Source organism: Aphelocoma coerulescens, chromosome 2, assembly GCF_041296385.1.
Source record: "Aphelocoma coerulescens isolate FSJ_1873_10779 chromosome 2, UR_Acoe_1.0, whole genome shotgun sequence".
Classification (NCBI taxonomy): Eukaryota; Metazoa; Chordata; class Aves; order Passeriformes; family Corvidae; genus Aphelocoma; species Aphelocoma coerulescens.
The window spans coordinates 5,129,401-5,145,235 of NC_091015.1; positions in this window are offsets into that span (position 1 = coordinate 5,129,401).

Consider the following 15,835-nt stretch of genomic DNA (forward strand, 5'->3'; position numbering starts at 1 on the left):
GTAAAGTCTGCCCTTCCCAAACACTTAGGAATCACTTGATTATGTATCATGTACCCCATGTATATGTCTCCCCAAAAATGAATCAAGAGAGTCCTAAGGTTGTCCAGTGCTGTAAGTGAAAAGTGGGAGCATGTTCCCATAAACCCCAAAGTTGTGAGATTTTTGGAGGTAATAAAACTCAACTATTAACACTATTCCTTTAGCTTTTGCTTGAATTTGAAACCAAAGACTGTTGATGGACCAAACACCTCACAAACAAATGCTTTTAATGTACCAACATGGCTGTAAAGATTCCTATAGACACTTTTTTGTGTGTCTGTGTGGGAAATGCCAGATTTTGCTACGTTAAAAAGTAATTCCTACCCAGTGCACCAGCTCTGGTACTGTGAACTGATGATTTTTTTTTTTTTTTTTTTTTTTTTTTTTTTTGCAAAGGAAAGGATTCTTTATGTCAAAACCCAACCTCCCACCCAGAGAAAAAGAAACTGAATCCAGTTTCAGCAGAACTGAGTAGGCTCAGTAACTGAGCAGGATGTTGTGTGAAGCTTGTGGATAAATACAACCATTTCCTTCCCTTTCCCTCTCACCTTTTCCCATCTTTTTCCCTTTTTAACTTCAATTTCTTTATATTTTATGTGTTGCAAAAAATTGCATGATGAAAACATGATAAGATAGGAGAATTAAACCAGCCCCTACAAATCTTTTGTTGAATGTGTTTCATGTCTGGCACCCAGCAAATGCTTGTATTCTCGTAAGTATGGAAGAATGAAAATGTTTATAACATAAAAGTGTGGCCCCAGCTACACAACCTTTGATTTACTTGGGAAGACAACTCCCAATTGTGGCATTTATAGGTGTAAATATGCTCATGTGTTCATGGTATGTTACACCAGGTGCCAGCAATGAGAGGCAGATTGCGTGAACTTCCTGCTTTGTAGGACAGTGAAGCTCACACATTGCAAGAAATATTAGGATGACTTACATAGATGAGACACTGATGTCATTTCAGATTATTACTTCCTCTGGCTTTTTTATTATTTTGACCCAAAAACACTTGTGGCAGGTGCTTTGAACATTACACATTTCACAGCAGGAGAAAATCCCTTTGGCCTTCCAGTCACGTGTTCCTGTTGCCACAGATTCAAAGCTCCACTTTTGGCTTGAAAAGATGAGGGTGAGATGAGTGATGAAACAAATCCTAGACATTTTTTCCCATTCTGTTTGCTGAATTTGATAGACTTTTAAAGCCTGGCTTCTGAGAGGCAATTTCAGACACTTCTCTTAGCATCATCCAATTATGCATTGGCTGCAGCTCACTGCATCTATCAAAGTGTCACGGGTGCTTTCATGTAGGCAATATATTGCTTTTTCAGACCCAAGAGAGGGGAAAAATCAGACACCCCAGCATCTTCTCCTTAAGTAGGTGTTGAGCAAATTAGCCCCATTACAATCCAGCATGCATTAGTCCATTAAAGAGCTGGAGGAAGATTCCTTTGTGTAAATGACTGGATGGTTTCTCTGTATATTTGTATTAGTCATTTCCTGCTGTTCTTTAAAGAAAGTTCCTGATCACCGATGTCTAAAAGGCCTTAATTTCCACATAAGCATAACTTAAAAAAAAAAAAAAAAAGAAGAAGAAGAAAGAAAACATTATCATCTATTTTAAAAGGTAATTAATTATTTTTTAATATCATAAATTAAATTTCTTCTTGGCTCAAAGGACAAAATGGTTTCTTGATTTGCAAATACCCATAGAGTTATCCTATGATTAAGGTGGCTTCTCATACACAAAATTTCTGATCCTTTCCCAAACCACTTATGCTGCTCTTCCCAGAATCTGGGCCCTCGTTTAGAGGATTTATGCATCCCACCTGGAATGAGCCTGCTGAATTCAAACTGGGGCTCTTGAGCTCTTTTGAGACACTGGATTATAAAGCCTTGTGGTAATGAACTGATGCCTTGGCCATGAATTTGGCCTTTTTTCACACTCCTCTTACACAAGAGGTTTAAAGACTGACTGAAAACGTACAAAAATTGGGGAAAAATACTATTAAAAATACATATACTCACTTCTGTTGTACCACAGACTACAAGAGGCAGCAAGGTCATCATCAGACAGGAAACCACAAAAACAGAGGTGGAGATGCTGACAAAAACCCTCACAGAAGCATGTCATAAGTGCAGAATTACAATATCAAGATTTCCAAGGAAAAAGTGAAAATTCCTGCAGAAAACTGTTGAAGAGAGCAGGCAGGGAGAAATTCCTCTGTTCCAGGTAAGGTGGAAAGAATAAAGGGTGCAGTTCCCAGTGCATCACCTGGCACACTGATCTGTTGGGGATTGTGCAGTTTAGATCTGCCTTTGCAATTATTTTGTGTTGTAAAAGAGGGCCTCCTTTTCTAGACAGTGCCTGACACTCGTTTTTTTTTCAGCTATTCCCATCTGATAAATAATACACTCTCTAAATAACCACACTCTGCCAAACAGATGCTTTAGTCAATCATCTTATTATGTATTAAATAGCACATCCACTCTGCTCTGTGTTTAGGTCCTTAAAATCTGCCTCTCCTGAAGGCTGTGGTTTATTCTGACCCATCTGGACCTTAATTCCAGGGCGTGATATCTTCAGCTACCTAAAGCTGCCTCTGGTTCACCTCAGATAAGAAAATTTTTGTGTTTTGCTTCTTCATAAAAGTAAAGATACAATGGATTAAAAAAAAAAAAAAAAGAAGGTCTCACAACATGTAAATATCCAGTGTCTGGAACAATGAGGGAAATTTCTAGATACACCTAATGCTCCTTGATGAAGCAATATTAGGAATATTAATACTACAACTTTATTTCACTCACTACTCTAATTCCCTTAGTCTTATTCTGATAGGCCACTGAGGAGAGACAGAAGAGCAATCCATATTTTTCCATTTGAGTAGATGATAAGCAGATTTTCCTGATGGAAATGTGCATCGGACCATTTAGTGAGCTGGAGATTACTGTGTGTAAGAGAATGATTTTAATACACACTTACAGAGAAAGCAATTTCCTGTTACTGTGTAATAACAATTATGCATTCAAAAGAGTCTGAATTTTACATCATCATTTTTTTAAATATAATTTCATTCTCTGATAAAAGGAGATGAGATTCCTTTATTCTAGGTCTTAATTTTGACAAAAATGTCAATTAGCTGCTTTATACCATTTAAGACTTCACTATTATGTGGATCAGAAAATGGCTTCAGCTATTCTTTTAAAGCAAAGCAGCAATATAATGTATGGTGAAAGCTATTCTAATCTCTGTGCAGTAAACAGCCTTCATAAATCACTGGAAGCTCTCTGCAGCATCATTCCCTCAGTTTCACACTGGGCCACAAATCCCACATATGTTAATACTCATCCCATAAACAGCAATTTATGAGGATTTCCCCTCATGGCCAGAAGGTCTCAATTTCCCTTGTGTTATAAAAAATCCCAAAACACTGAAAAGCTTCAACATGAATAGGTGAACATAACTCCTGAGCTGACAGGCAGCATTTGGGAGGTGAGTTTTCATACCATAATTTCATTAACCAAATAAAATCAACAATACATCTCCAAAAAATGGGAAATTTATTATATAAACCTCAACCTAGAGAGGGAAAAAGAATTATAAGATGGGTGTTATGCTCTTTATCTTATCTGTGTGAAACTGTGTCAGTTAAGCAATTCTAAATTTATTTTAATTTTTATACTGAAATATTAATTGCACCAAAGTTGCAAAATAATTTGTTCCAGTCTGTGCTGGTTGGCATTGGAAATTACAGTGGTTTCAACTGAAAAGCTGTAGTTTACTTTCTTTAGAGGTGTGCTGTTCAGAATGTGTCAGGTTCCTTTTGGTTAATGACTGCATAATTCTGCATTGCATATCCCAAATCTGTCACAGAATTATAACATGAAATAGTCAACAGTGAAGGAAAGATATCACAGTGCTGATATTTTTCCTCTTCCAGATGGCAAAATCAGATCTATTTTTACAAATTAGACATGAACACTTCCTATTTGGTTTTCATCTCCTTTCTCCCCCATCATGCAGTTGAAATGGTTCTGATTGGTGAACCCTTAGGACATGAAAAATGAGGATCAGTCACCAAACAAAACCCCACACTGTATCCTTAAAAGAAGGTGACAGTGAAATGCAAAAGGAATTTACAGCAGAGATTTCCAAATCATATCTAACTTCTCAGGAAAAGCCAGAAATAATTCTTTACCAAATCTGGTGATGTTGTGAGAGCCTGGAAATATATTAGAAAGGGATTGCACTTGTGAAACTCATCCTCCTTCTCCCAATTAAAGCTGCCATTGTATTCACCATTGTGTTTCTGTTACTATACTGATGAAATCTATGTAGAAACCTGGAGAGATACTGATTGCTGCATGTCACATATAATTTTTCACAATCTGCCTTCCATTCCTGACTTCCTAAATGGCCATAAAACAGCACCATTTATCATGGCAGATAGGTGTGTACACACATATCAATTACAGCATCGTCAGGAATCACACAGAAATAAGTCAGTAGTAGTTATTTTTAAAAGAACCAAGAAATGAAATTATTTTGTACTGGTTTTGAGTAACCATTTCCTACCTCAAAGTCATTGCTAAGCTGTGGAGGGTAAAACAGAAGGGCAATTTGACTCTCACTTAAAGCTGACCAGCTTTATTTTAGATTAAAGTGTTTTATATTTAATGAATATTCTTCTTTTCTAATAGCAAACATACATCACGTGGACGTTTCACTTGTCTTTAAGTATTAATTTTTCTTAAGTTCAAATATCCATTAATCAAATATCTGCCTTCTTCCATTAAGCCATTTCTGTATCATTTTTGAATGCAGATATCGCTGAGCTCTTTAAATACCTCTCCACATTTTCCCCCTAAATACCTTCATTTTTTATAGACTACTTCCATATTTATTCTTTATAAATAGGGAATGCTTTTTGGATTTTCTTCTTCATTTAGCAAGGTTTAGATTTTGTGATGGCAGCATTTACTCTTCTGCTTTTTAAAGTTTCTTTGAGCTTGAGGTTTATCTCCCTCCAGCTGCTCTCATTGACTTGAATTTGCTGAGGGTGGAGGTTCTTTGCTTTCCTCCTGATGGGGTAGAGGGGACTCAAACAGCTTTGCTCTGAGTCCAGTGGGAAAAAATGAGGATTTAATTTTTGACAGGGAAGGAAAAGTCAATGCCAAATGTTCCTCATCCTTCCCTGTCCAGCAGGGATTGTCTATTTTCTCCCCACACATTTAAAGGAGGTGGAACACATCTAAATTCCTGTCTATACCCAGAGGAGATTTCATCAGCACAGCCAGGGGAGCCCAGAGAGCTGCTTCTCTCACCTGCACCTAAATATGCATTTTTTCAGCTACTGCAATTCAACAATTCCACGTTTTTCATGCATTTGCTGGCTTTTGCAGGGAGCTGTGACCCAAAGCCACTTAACCCTGCAGAGAACACGAAACCCCTGCTTTCTCAAGCAGTTCCTGGGATAAACCAGGCTGACTGCCAGAAGGGATTTAGTGACCTCTTCACCATGAGCAGTCAGCGGGCTTGGATGCCCCAGTGCACACAGGGATATACCTGGAAAGGAACCTGTAAAAGAAAGTTCCCCTTGGAAACACCCTGGAATGTTTGTAATTATTGAGAGCTAATCTTATCTCTCATTCAGTCTGGGCCATCTCAAGGTTAGCACAAGGACCTGGGGAAGCCAGAGATAAACAGGAGATGCCTTCCTGCTTTCTTCACACATAGATGACAGTAATTCCTTCTTGCCTCTAGAAACTGCAGGTTATATTTCCCCCTTAAGTAGAGGAGAATAACTAATAGGGAAGAGGCCAAGACCAGATGCTGCTTCAAGTCTGCTTTTCATCTCTAACTTTGGATGATGTGTGAGTAACTTTGGGTGGAACCTCTAACTTTGGGTTAAATGTAATTTGAAATTAGCACTGGAGATGGATAGGAAAGCTGTCTATGTAACTGCTGCTACAGACCCTTTATAGTGGCATTCTTAAGAGTGTTTAGGAGCTTAAGTCACATTGATTGCAATGCCATTCTCACTGAAAATCCAGTTTGGCATCTATATATTTCTTTGGGGGGCATAAACATATTTTAAAATCTACCCTTATTATTTGTCTGTTCTTTTCTTATGAACGGAAGGTGCAGATATTTGTACAAAGAAGGTGAATTTTACCAACCTTCATTGATACCTAAGCTTCAAACAGCTCAAGCTTCATAAAATTAATGCCAGATGGTTTAAAAGCTATATTGGATCTATGACAGACAGATAGCTTGGAAGGAACAAGAGATAATATGAATTGAATTTGTTCTGTACCTGATATTACGTTGAAGTGGGAGAGTGGTGACAATTCTGAAGTCAGAGGGATTAATAAACCTTTATCTCTTTAACCTGCCATGAAATTTCCTAATTTCATTTGTGGATAGTCTTCCTCACCATCACACATGTGCATCTTCCAGTGAAATAAAACTTTCTGTGCAGTGCCCTGTCCAAAGCATCCAAGACAGAGTTTAACTTTCTACAGCAACACTCATGAAATTTAGAGCCTAATGAAGCAAAGCTCTGGACAAAAGACAGCAATTTTCCACCAACACATCAAAGGAAGAGATCTGGTGTTCCACCATGATGTCTCTCCCTCATTCCTCACAGCCCTGCATGCTTTGAGAGAAGGTAACTTTAAAAATAGAAGGAGGTTGGCAACAAACACTAATGCAACAGAAAATAAAACAGAATTTTTCTCAGAATATTGCAGGGCTACTTCTCTTAAAAGTTTCTCTTCTACCTCAACGTGTACCTCAAAGCTGCCAAGGGCTAAATGCAGATGGGGTAACAAATTATTTTATCAATCCTGACAGTATTTAGTCCCTATAAGGATCCAGCACCCAGATCTTTTGTGTCAAAACAGTGCTCCCATTTTTAATGTGTTCCCTTGCTGGAGAGGCACCATCTCATATTCAACCCAGGGGTCAGCTGGCTTTTCTTCCTTTGATTTATCTCATTTGAACTAGTGCAATATTAGACCTCCTGAAAGTGAAGTATTATCTGTAATGATTGTATCATTCTTAACTTCTTTCTTTCGTGTCTGATAATTAATCCTTTTCCTGTGCAGCCAATGCTTAATGTAGAGATGACATCTTCCTTCTGTCTTACAAAGTTTATCAGCCAGGGTAATTCAGAAATACTGATCCTTTGGACCAGACTAATCATAAGATCACACTCTCTGTCCCCAAGCAAACCACATGGAGAAATGAGAAGAGAAACCCTGGTTTCCCTGTAGGAGAAGAAGGATCCTCTAAAATTGCAGGAGTTCCTCCTTAGGGAGGTGGGCTTTCCCTCCCTGTTTTTGAAGGGTAAGAAAACTTATTTTTATGGGCAGAAGTTTACTATGCTATTTAGCTTCAGGGCCAGGGAATGAGCCTGGTCCTATTTTTCTAGGAGTACAGACAGAGCTGCAAAGACAAAGATCTCTCCCATCCCACCCACAGTGGCTTCAGCCAGGGAGGAATTGAGGGTCTCAGGAGTGAGTGAATTCTCCCAGGCTTCTGATCTACTTCTTGCCTATATCATCATCTGTGTAAAATTAATATGTATCTCAGAATCATTGAATGGTTTAGTTTGGAAGGGACCTTAGATATCACCCAGTTCCAACTCCCTGCCATGAGCAGGGACACCTCCCACTAGACCAGGTTCCTCAGAGCCCCATCCAGCCTGGCCTTGAACACTTCCAGGCATGGTGGAGCCACAGCTTCTCTGGATAATCTGTTCCAGTTCTTTATCATCCTCACAGTAAAGAATTTCATCCTAATATCTTGCCTAAACCTTCCCCCTTTCAGTTTGAAGCCATTTCCCCTTGTCCCATCACTCCAGGCCCTTGTCCCATGTCCCTCTCCAGCTCTCTTGGAGCCCCTTTAGAGAAGCTCTAAATCTCCCTGGAGTCTTCTCTTCTCCAGGCTGAGCATCCCTGGAACAACCATGTACATACCCTGAACAACCCATACATATAAATCCTACACATACACTGACATTTTATTTGTATATATGTGCATATACCTGCACACACACATACATTTACACACACACACACACACACACACAGAGAGGTAACAGCCACCAGTTTTCCAGTCTTCCACTCAGCTTCAGTCATAGTTCTCTAGTTCACTTTATACATTCACCCTCGTGGTTTTGGACTGTACTAAAGCAGATAATTGAAACTGAGATAATCAAAGAAAATATAAAGGCCAACACCTTTTATAAACTGTTATAGTGCAGAAATCTCACACTGTGAGGTTGACACATTCTCCTCTGTGTTTCCCATCCACTTTGTTCAGCTTCACTCCTGATTTTCTGCGAAAGACGCTCAGAAATCCAGGGATGAGACAAACTCACGGAGAAATGCTCGTCTTGGAGCCTCCCCAGCTGAGGTTTCTGCCTTTCCCAGGAGACCCTGTGTAATCACATCAGCTCCTTCCATGGCTCACATAGACACCTCCCTCAACACCCCCATGTACAAATAGCACAGTTCCTGGAGGAACAGCATCTCCAGAGTGGTGAGGGATTGCTGGAGGGGGACACAGAGATGAGCAAGGCAGTGAGGAGGTTTTTCCATCTCTTTCTTGGGAGACAGCTGGATTGAGATAATGCTTCTCTTGCACAGAAAGAAGTGACTCCTTGAACCTTCACTTAGAGGGATGGAAAATAATGTAAGTCCTGTGGTTTACTGCACTTTCTCTTCTTAGAAAAAAAGGTGGTTTGTGGTAGATTCTTCTATAGGATTCAGTGACCTTTTATTTGCCTAAAAATCATTAAAAAACCTGAGCAGAATTTTTTTTTTCCTGAGTGGCATGAAAAAAAAATGGAAGTGGGGAGGAGTGAGTATTTATTAATTCCTTTGCACAGGAGCTTCCCCAGTGTTTTTGACTTGTTATTTTGCTGAAATAAATTAACTGTGGTCAAAAATGGAATCTTAGAGGAGTGAATAGGCATATAAGGAAGGTTTTTTTTCTGTGCATGAAAATTGCAGATATATATATTTTATATAAAAGTTTGTATTTTTAATTATAATATTTAATTCAAAGCAAAGACAGAAAAGATTAAATAGCCGTAAGTTTTATAAGATTACTCTCTCTTAAATAGGGTTATGCTTAGTAATATTGTTTTGATACAGACTAACATTTAGTTTTTGAGATTTAAGAATGGATCTTAAAAAGATTTTTTTTGTGAATAAGGCATAATTAAATCTGTTTTATTTGTGGAATATGCTGTACTGTGCTTGGTGAATGCTTTTATCATGATATACTGTGGGCAAAGACAGGGAAGTAAACTGACAAATGAAGAGAATATAAATTTTACTCTTGGGTGGTGAATTGGCAATAGAAAGGATGACAGACTTTTTGAAACTCACAGAAACAGGTGGGTTTGTTTTGATGAAGCAGAAGAGATTAAATATTTCAGGTTTGCTCTTGCAGCTGCAATAGTTTTTGTGGGCTGGGAGCAGCTTAGGTGTGTTCAGCTCACCACAGAGACGGCAGATAAACTCTATAGAAATGGTTGTAACTGGAATTGGGCTGGTGTTTAAGCTGGTGAAAGTGCAATACAAAGCTGTTTTAGTAGGGTGATAAACTGTGGAGAAAACCAGTACAGAGACCTAAGAGAACCAGATGCTCTGGAGGTTCCTCACGTGGTACAGGTGCTGCTCCTTTTCCATGTCTCAGAGGTTTAATTTTTGGTTGTACTACATTTTGGTTTTCTTTGTAATTAGTTGAATTGATTGGACTTGATTTTCCATATCCATGAAAAAAAGTTTTTTGAAATTTCAATTTTCAAAATTTGAAAAGGGCAAACAGTGAATTTAATAAAGAAAAGTAATAAATAATATTTAATTAATAATATTTAATTAATAATATTTAATTAATAAAGAGGAACCTAATGACATTATGTATGTCCTTATTGAGTGACACTATTAAATGTCACTATTAAATGACATACCTAATGCAAAAGGTTTGTTCAGAACTAACTTCCAATTAAATATATTTTTATTTGTTTAGAAAACTGTGTCAGACAAAAGACCACGTAATTTGAAAATTTCATTAAATTATGGAACTACTAAACCTTTGGCAATCCAAGTTAAAATTTAGACTCTGCATTCAAGTTAAGTTTTTTCAAAACTTATAGTTAAAAGTTTTTTTCACTGTGTTTTATTGACGGGTGAGGGGTTTTCTTTCAGGTTTTATTTAATGGACCAGCTGAATTTTGTTATAGTCCTGGGAGAAATATTTCTCTTGTATTATGTCCTAAGTTTTGTCCTCCATATATTTAGCTGCTGAGAGACCTTTCTGTCTCAAAATGTACACAATGAAAGGAATCTTCAGAATGACAAAATGGCAATTCTGTGGTACTTTTGGTACATTTAGTATTTTCTGTTAATGGTAAGAGTCCAAAATCCAAACCATGAGTTTCTATAGCTTTTGTTTGTTGTAATCAAGTCATGTTAATATGAGTTAAAATTTTATAGAGCCATTAATCACATTAACCACTTTTGAAACACTGCTTACATCTGGAAAGACAAAAAATCTGATGTATTGTCAGCCTGACCTTTAAAACCCTAAATCTCAAGTGCAAAAACCCACAAGTTAACAACTGCAGCAATTCCTACATGGATGTCCTTAAGCTCTTGGATATTAGAGGCAGTGAGAGCATAGCTCTTATTCCTTAGTGGTGAAGACAATTCAGATTCCCCATTTGCTTCAGAGCTTGAATCTGCAGAGGGTTCAATATAGAATTATAGAAAATACATGGTTAAAAATCACATCTTGTCCCTCTCCTGGCAGCCAAGTGTAACCTGCATCCAGTGCTGTTTCCTTCCACTGTTGTCCCTTTGGCCTGCCTGCCAAGCTGGTGAAACAAATGAATTTCCCTTTCTACTCCATTTCCTTCTCCTTTTCCCAAATTCAGAGTGAAGAAAAATGAGCAATTCACACTGTCTGGCCATGCTTCTTAAAGCTGCTCCCAGACCAGCTGATATCTCTTGGTATGGCACTTCTAAATTGAGATATATTCCATTTCTCATTCAAGTTAGGAGAGGGCTGTGTCCTGACCTGTGTCCTCTTTTTTTTGTAAAACCCCACACCCTAGGTTTATTGCCCTGTCATCTGACCAGCATCTGATCCATCTTTTTGGTACCAGCAGAGGAAAGAGATTGTTATCTCAGGTCTCTGTGCAGCTGCCACCATATAAGACCACAGTGTGGAGGATCAATGGTATCATCACACTTTAATCACAAATACCTGCAAGTTTTTAAGTCACATGACTTTCCTGTAAGGCACCTCCAGCCATGCCGTGCCTAGTCCTGAGCTGTGGGGGTTCCTTGGGGTCTTCTCAACTCCCTGGGCTCCTCAGAGGTTGGAGAGTTGATTCTGCATCCTGCTGTTAGCTCAAGGAGTTTCCAACCAGTCTTTCCTTGTCTTCGGGCTACACCCGCTGTCCTTAGGGACAGGGATGGGCAGGGAATGCTTGGATGATGTTTACTCAGCTCAAACCACATTGTCATATTTGCTGTTGGCTTTTATAATCTTGTTCTGGTCACTTTTGAAAGCTTTTGGACTTCTTGATCACCAAAAGGTTGTTTCCATGCTTTGGCTGTTTCCTTGGGGACACCAAAGCTACCAGTTAAAGTTCGTGGGCTGATGTTAATAACCAGGTGATTACATCTAACTCATCCTAACTCCAGCAGCAATGGACTCATCCATGGTCATTAAAAGCTTTTCAACTGTTTCCTCTCAGGTCCATTCCTTTGCTGCCACAGAGTTTCTGTGCTTCCTCAGTGCTTGCAACTGGCCATTTGACAACTTGTCAATTGACTGCTCAAGCACTTACAGAAAGTGATCTCTGCACAGATTTAAATTATTTATGATGGCAAAGTAGCTGAAAATTAGTGCCCCCTTACCAGGCAAAAGAAAATGTGACTTAACGCTTCACTAATTGCTAAGAAGGCTTGTGCTGGAAGCAGTCATTAATGAGACAATTCAATATTAGGCAATCACAGAATTTTGATGTGTTCACAGTCTGCTGGTGACTAATGATGTTTGCCCAGTCCTGCCACTGACTGTAGAATCACCAATCTTTGGAAGTTTAGCAGTTGTCCATTAGTAGGGGCAGTGAGTAGAGTAGGTGTAATGGATGCAAAGAGTTGAATTTATCTGGTCTCACTTGACAAATCTCAGGTCATCAATTGTAGTCAACTGGAATTTCATCCTGAAATAAATGTGAAAAAGGGTCTCAGCAGGCAGCTTGGGAGCTCATGAAGATGTAGTTGAATAACTCCAAGATGTCTGCACTGAGGTGAGATGAATCCCACCCAGAGGGGCTTTCTGGATGAATGCTAACCGGCTTTATCAGGTCTTTGTGAATTATTTTGTGGATCTCCACACTTTTTGCTACCTTAATTCCCCAGCACTGAGAACTGTAAACTGTAAATCCCAGTTTGAGGAGAGGATTTATCTCACACTAATGAGAAAAATCTGTTGCTTTTTTTTTTTTTTTTGGTACTCTTCGTGTGTCTATGTTATCTCTGTGTTTGCTCATCATTATCTGCTCTGCATTCCCTCTTTTGTTGATTGCCAGGAGGGTGTGGGGTCTGCCTCTCTTGGCAACCTCAGTGGAGCTGCACAGGGTGGTGTTAATCAGACCTGGGAGAGGTTCCTTGTAGGCTGCTATAGAGGAGTAACTAAATGGGCAGTGGAAGGTGTAGTAAGGGCTCTCCTTACACAGAGGCATTTTGGGGAGTTCCCTTTTACCTTTCTATTAATAACAGGCTGAGAGCTGGAGTTGTTCAGCCCGGAGAAGTAAAGGCTTCAGGGAGACATTACAGCCCCTTCCAGTGCCTAAAAAGGGGCTCCAGGAGAGCTGGAGAGGGACTTTGGACAAAGGCATGGAGTGACTGGACAATGGCTTTATACTGAGAGAGGGGAGATTTAAACTGAATATTAGGAAAAAATCCTTCCCTGTGAGGGTGGGGAGGCCCTGGCACAGGGTGCACAGAGAAGTTGTGGCTGCCCCATGCCTGGGAGTGTTCAAGGCCGAGCTGGATGGAGCTTGGAGCAACCTGGGATAGTGGAAGGTGTCCCTGCCTACTCCACGGCAGGGAGATTGGAACTGGATGATCTTGAGGATCCCTTCCAACCCAAACCATTAAATTTTTCTATGAATGCAATATTTTCTTTTTTATTGTTACAGTTTTGTGTAGTGGGAAGACAAGAGGCAAGGGGCATAAATTAAAACAAGGGGGAGCCAAATGAGTTGAGAGAGTCAAGTACTGGAACAGGTTGCTCAGAGAGGTTGTGCTGACTCTGTCCTTGGAGATTTGTCTGGATAAAGCCCTGACTTCATGACTGACCCATTTTGAGGAACTTCCTAAGTTCCCTTTCAACTCAATTTATTCTCTGATTAAAAAGTTGCACGTGTTAATCTAAAAGTGCTATTTTAATATGTGTCTTAAGAGCCATTAAGAAAATGTCAGTTTGGTTTGATTAAATCATCTGTCTCAAAACACAGAAACATTTTTGGGGAAGGAGTAGAACAGTTCTACAGAAACTTTGATCTGCTATTACTTACATCTGTTTTTATTTAATTCTAGAAAAATTTGACTTCTCCTCTGGAAATTCAGGTGTAGAAAGATGCAACACGGCCCAAGTGTAGCATAGTAACAACCTCCCAAGCTAAAGAAACAAACAAACAAAAAGAAATAAGGTAACCCTGGCCACTCTGATCATACTAATTACTTTGCTCATGCTGAACACAGTAATAGTCAACATTTTTCACCTCTTTTTACAACAGATGACGAAGCCGTAAAAGCAAATAATTGAGAACAATTTTATTCATTAACTGGGATTGAATTGGGGTGATTGTTATAGCAATAAAAGGAGTGAAAATATCTTTGACAATAACCTTGTTTCCTGCTCTGTTCACAATGAGTATTCCTGAAGAGGCAAACACATTGGGAAGAAGGCGCCCTTACTTTGGATATCTACCCAGCTACACATTTTGGTATTTGTGAAAAAATTCATAGAAAATATGTTTGAACTGATAGAACAAATCATCGATGCTTTTTTGTTTGTTTATTTGTGGTTTTTAATTTAAATCATTATTCTCTGCTCATGGTGATTTCATTATCAGTGTCTGATCTTCAGGAATTCCAAGGAAAAGAAAAATCTTAATTTTCAAGAGATAGTAAATATCATGCTGTTTTGTAGGTATTTGAAGTCTCAAGAAAAGGCCAAAATGGTACTTTGTTTCTTCATAAAGGGGAAAAATGGTTTTGCATTAACATTTTTTTCTTCTTTAGGTCCAGTTGCTTCATCAGTACCTGGTCACATAAAAGCTAAATACATCTCAACTGTCTTTTGTGTGCTATCCTCCCTGGGACTCTGAGTAACAGAAATTATTTTGGGGATATTTTTAAAGATGCTTGAATGAATTAAAAATATTTTTTCCTGGATTACTCGATTTCTAATAATTTATTTCAGCATTAGGTTGAGTGGCCCAGAATTGCCCATGGATGAAAAGTGTAGTTTAGCCTTTTGCTCCATGGCTTGCAGCTGTTCTCATGGAAATTTTGCTGCTGAGATGTGAGACAGCAAGCTCAAGCCTTGATTTCCTTCCCCTAATGCTTGAAAATTTGATTTTTCCATAATTGTTTGAAGCAATTTATAAAACCACCAGAAAGGATATCCCTGCCTGCTGTCCAGCTCTGGCAAAGGACTCCAGGCTCTATGTGCCCTCATGCTTCCTTCTAATTCCCCATCCTTGACTTTAGCCAGCAACCTCTTGTTTTCCTAGAATCTCCTCTGCCCTCTAATAGTCTTGAGGGAAAATGATGTGAGAAGCAAAGTTTCTTTTCTGGAAGGTTACAAGATGGTTTCGTGGAAGGGAAGAGATAAAACCGCAATGAAATCTGCAACAAACACAGAATTTTAATGGTGAACTTTTGAGATCAGGTAAACTTTGCTGGAAGTAGAGGGATGGGTATGTTTGGATGATCTGGCACAAAGGCGAATAAAGTAATTATTGTATTCCCTCTGTGCATTGCACAGAAATTGCATCTTTTCCTGCATCATTCACAGCTCCCATTACTGATACCACAACATCTAAATTACTCTGAACATCAACAAAACAAATACCACTTTGTCCAAATGAAGACCTGAAATCTTGTGAGCGGATGTAGTTTTTGTTTTTGATGTAATATTACACACAGCTTCCAGACTGTTAACCTTATCTTGAAAAGTACAGAATAATGAGTATTCTTGCCCGAATGTCCTATTTCTCCTCCAGAAATGATGTTAATTTGTGCTGGGAGCTAGGGTTACTTCTCATATTCATAATTTCATGTGCTGCTTTAATGGGAGAGGCAGGCAGGCTGCAAAAATGGAGCAATTTCACTGCAGTTAGTTTGTCACTGGCCTCCAGCTGTTGTTCTCACAGCAATGGTTTCCTACAGCTCAGCAATGTGAGGTCAACTGAAATCATGTTGTATCTGGGGAGAAATGAAAAGGCATTGCATGGCAGGGGAAGAGACAGGCAGTCAGCACACAAAAAAAATTGTTTACAGAATAAAAGAAAGCCTTTTGATTTGGGTTGTGTTTTCCTGGGGTGTTCCATGTAGTGTCTGGAAAGGAAAGGTGGAAGAACATGTTGGCAGGCAGGGGGACTTAGACTTCAAGATTAAGCTCTCACTGCTGTTATGGAGTCAACTTTGAAGAACACTTGAAGTGGTAGTGGTGGCTTCTGAATGGAAAAAC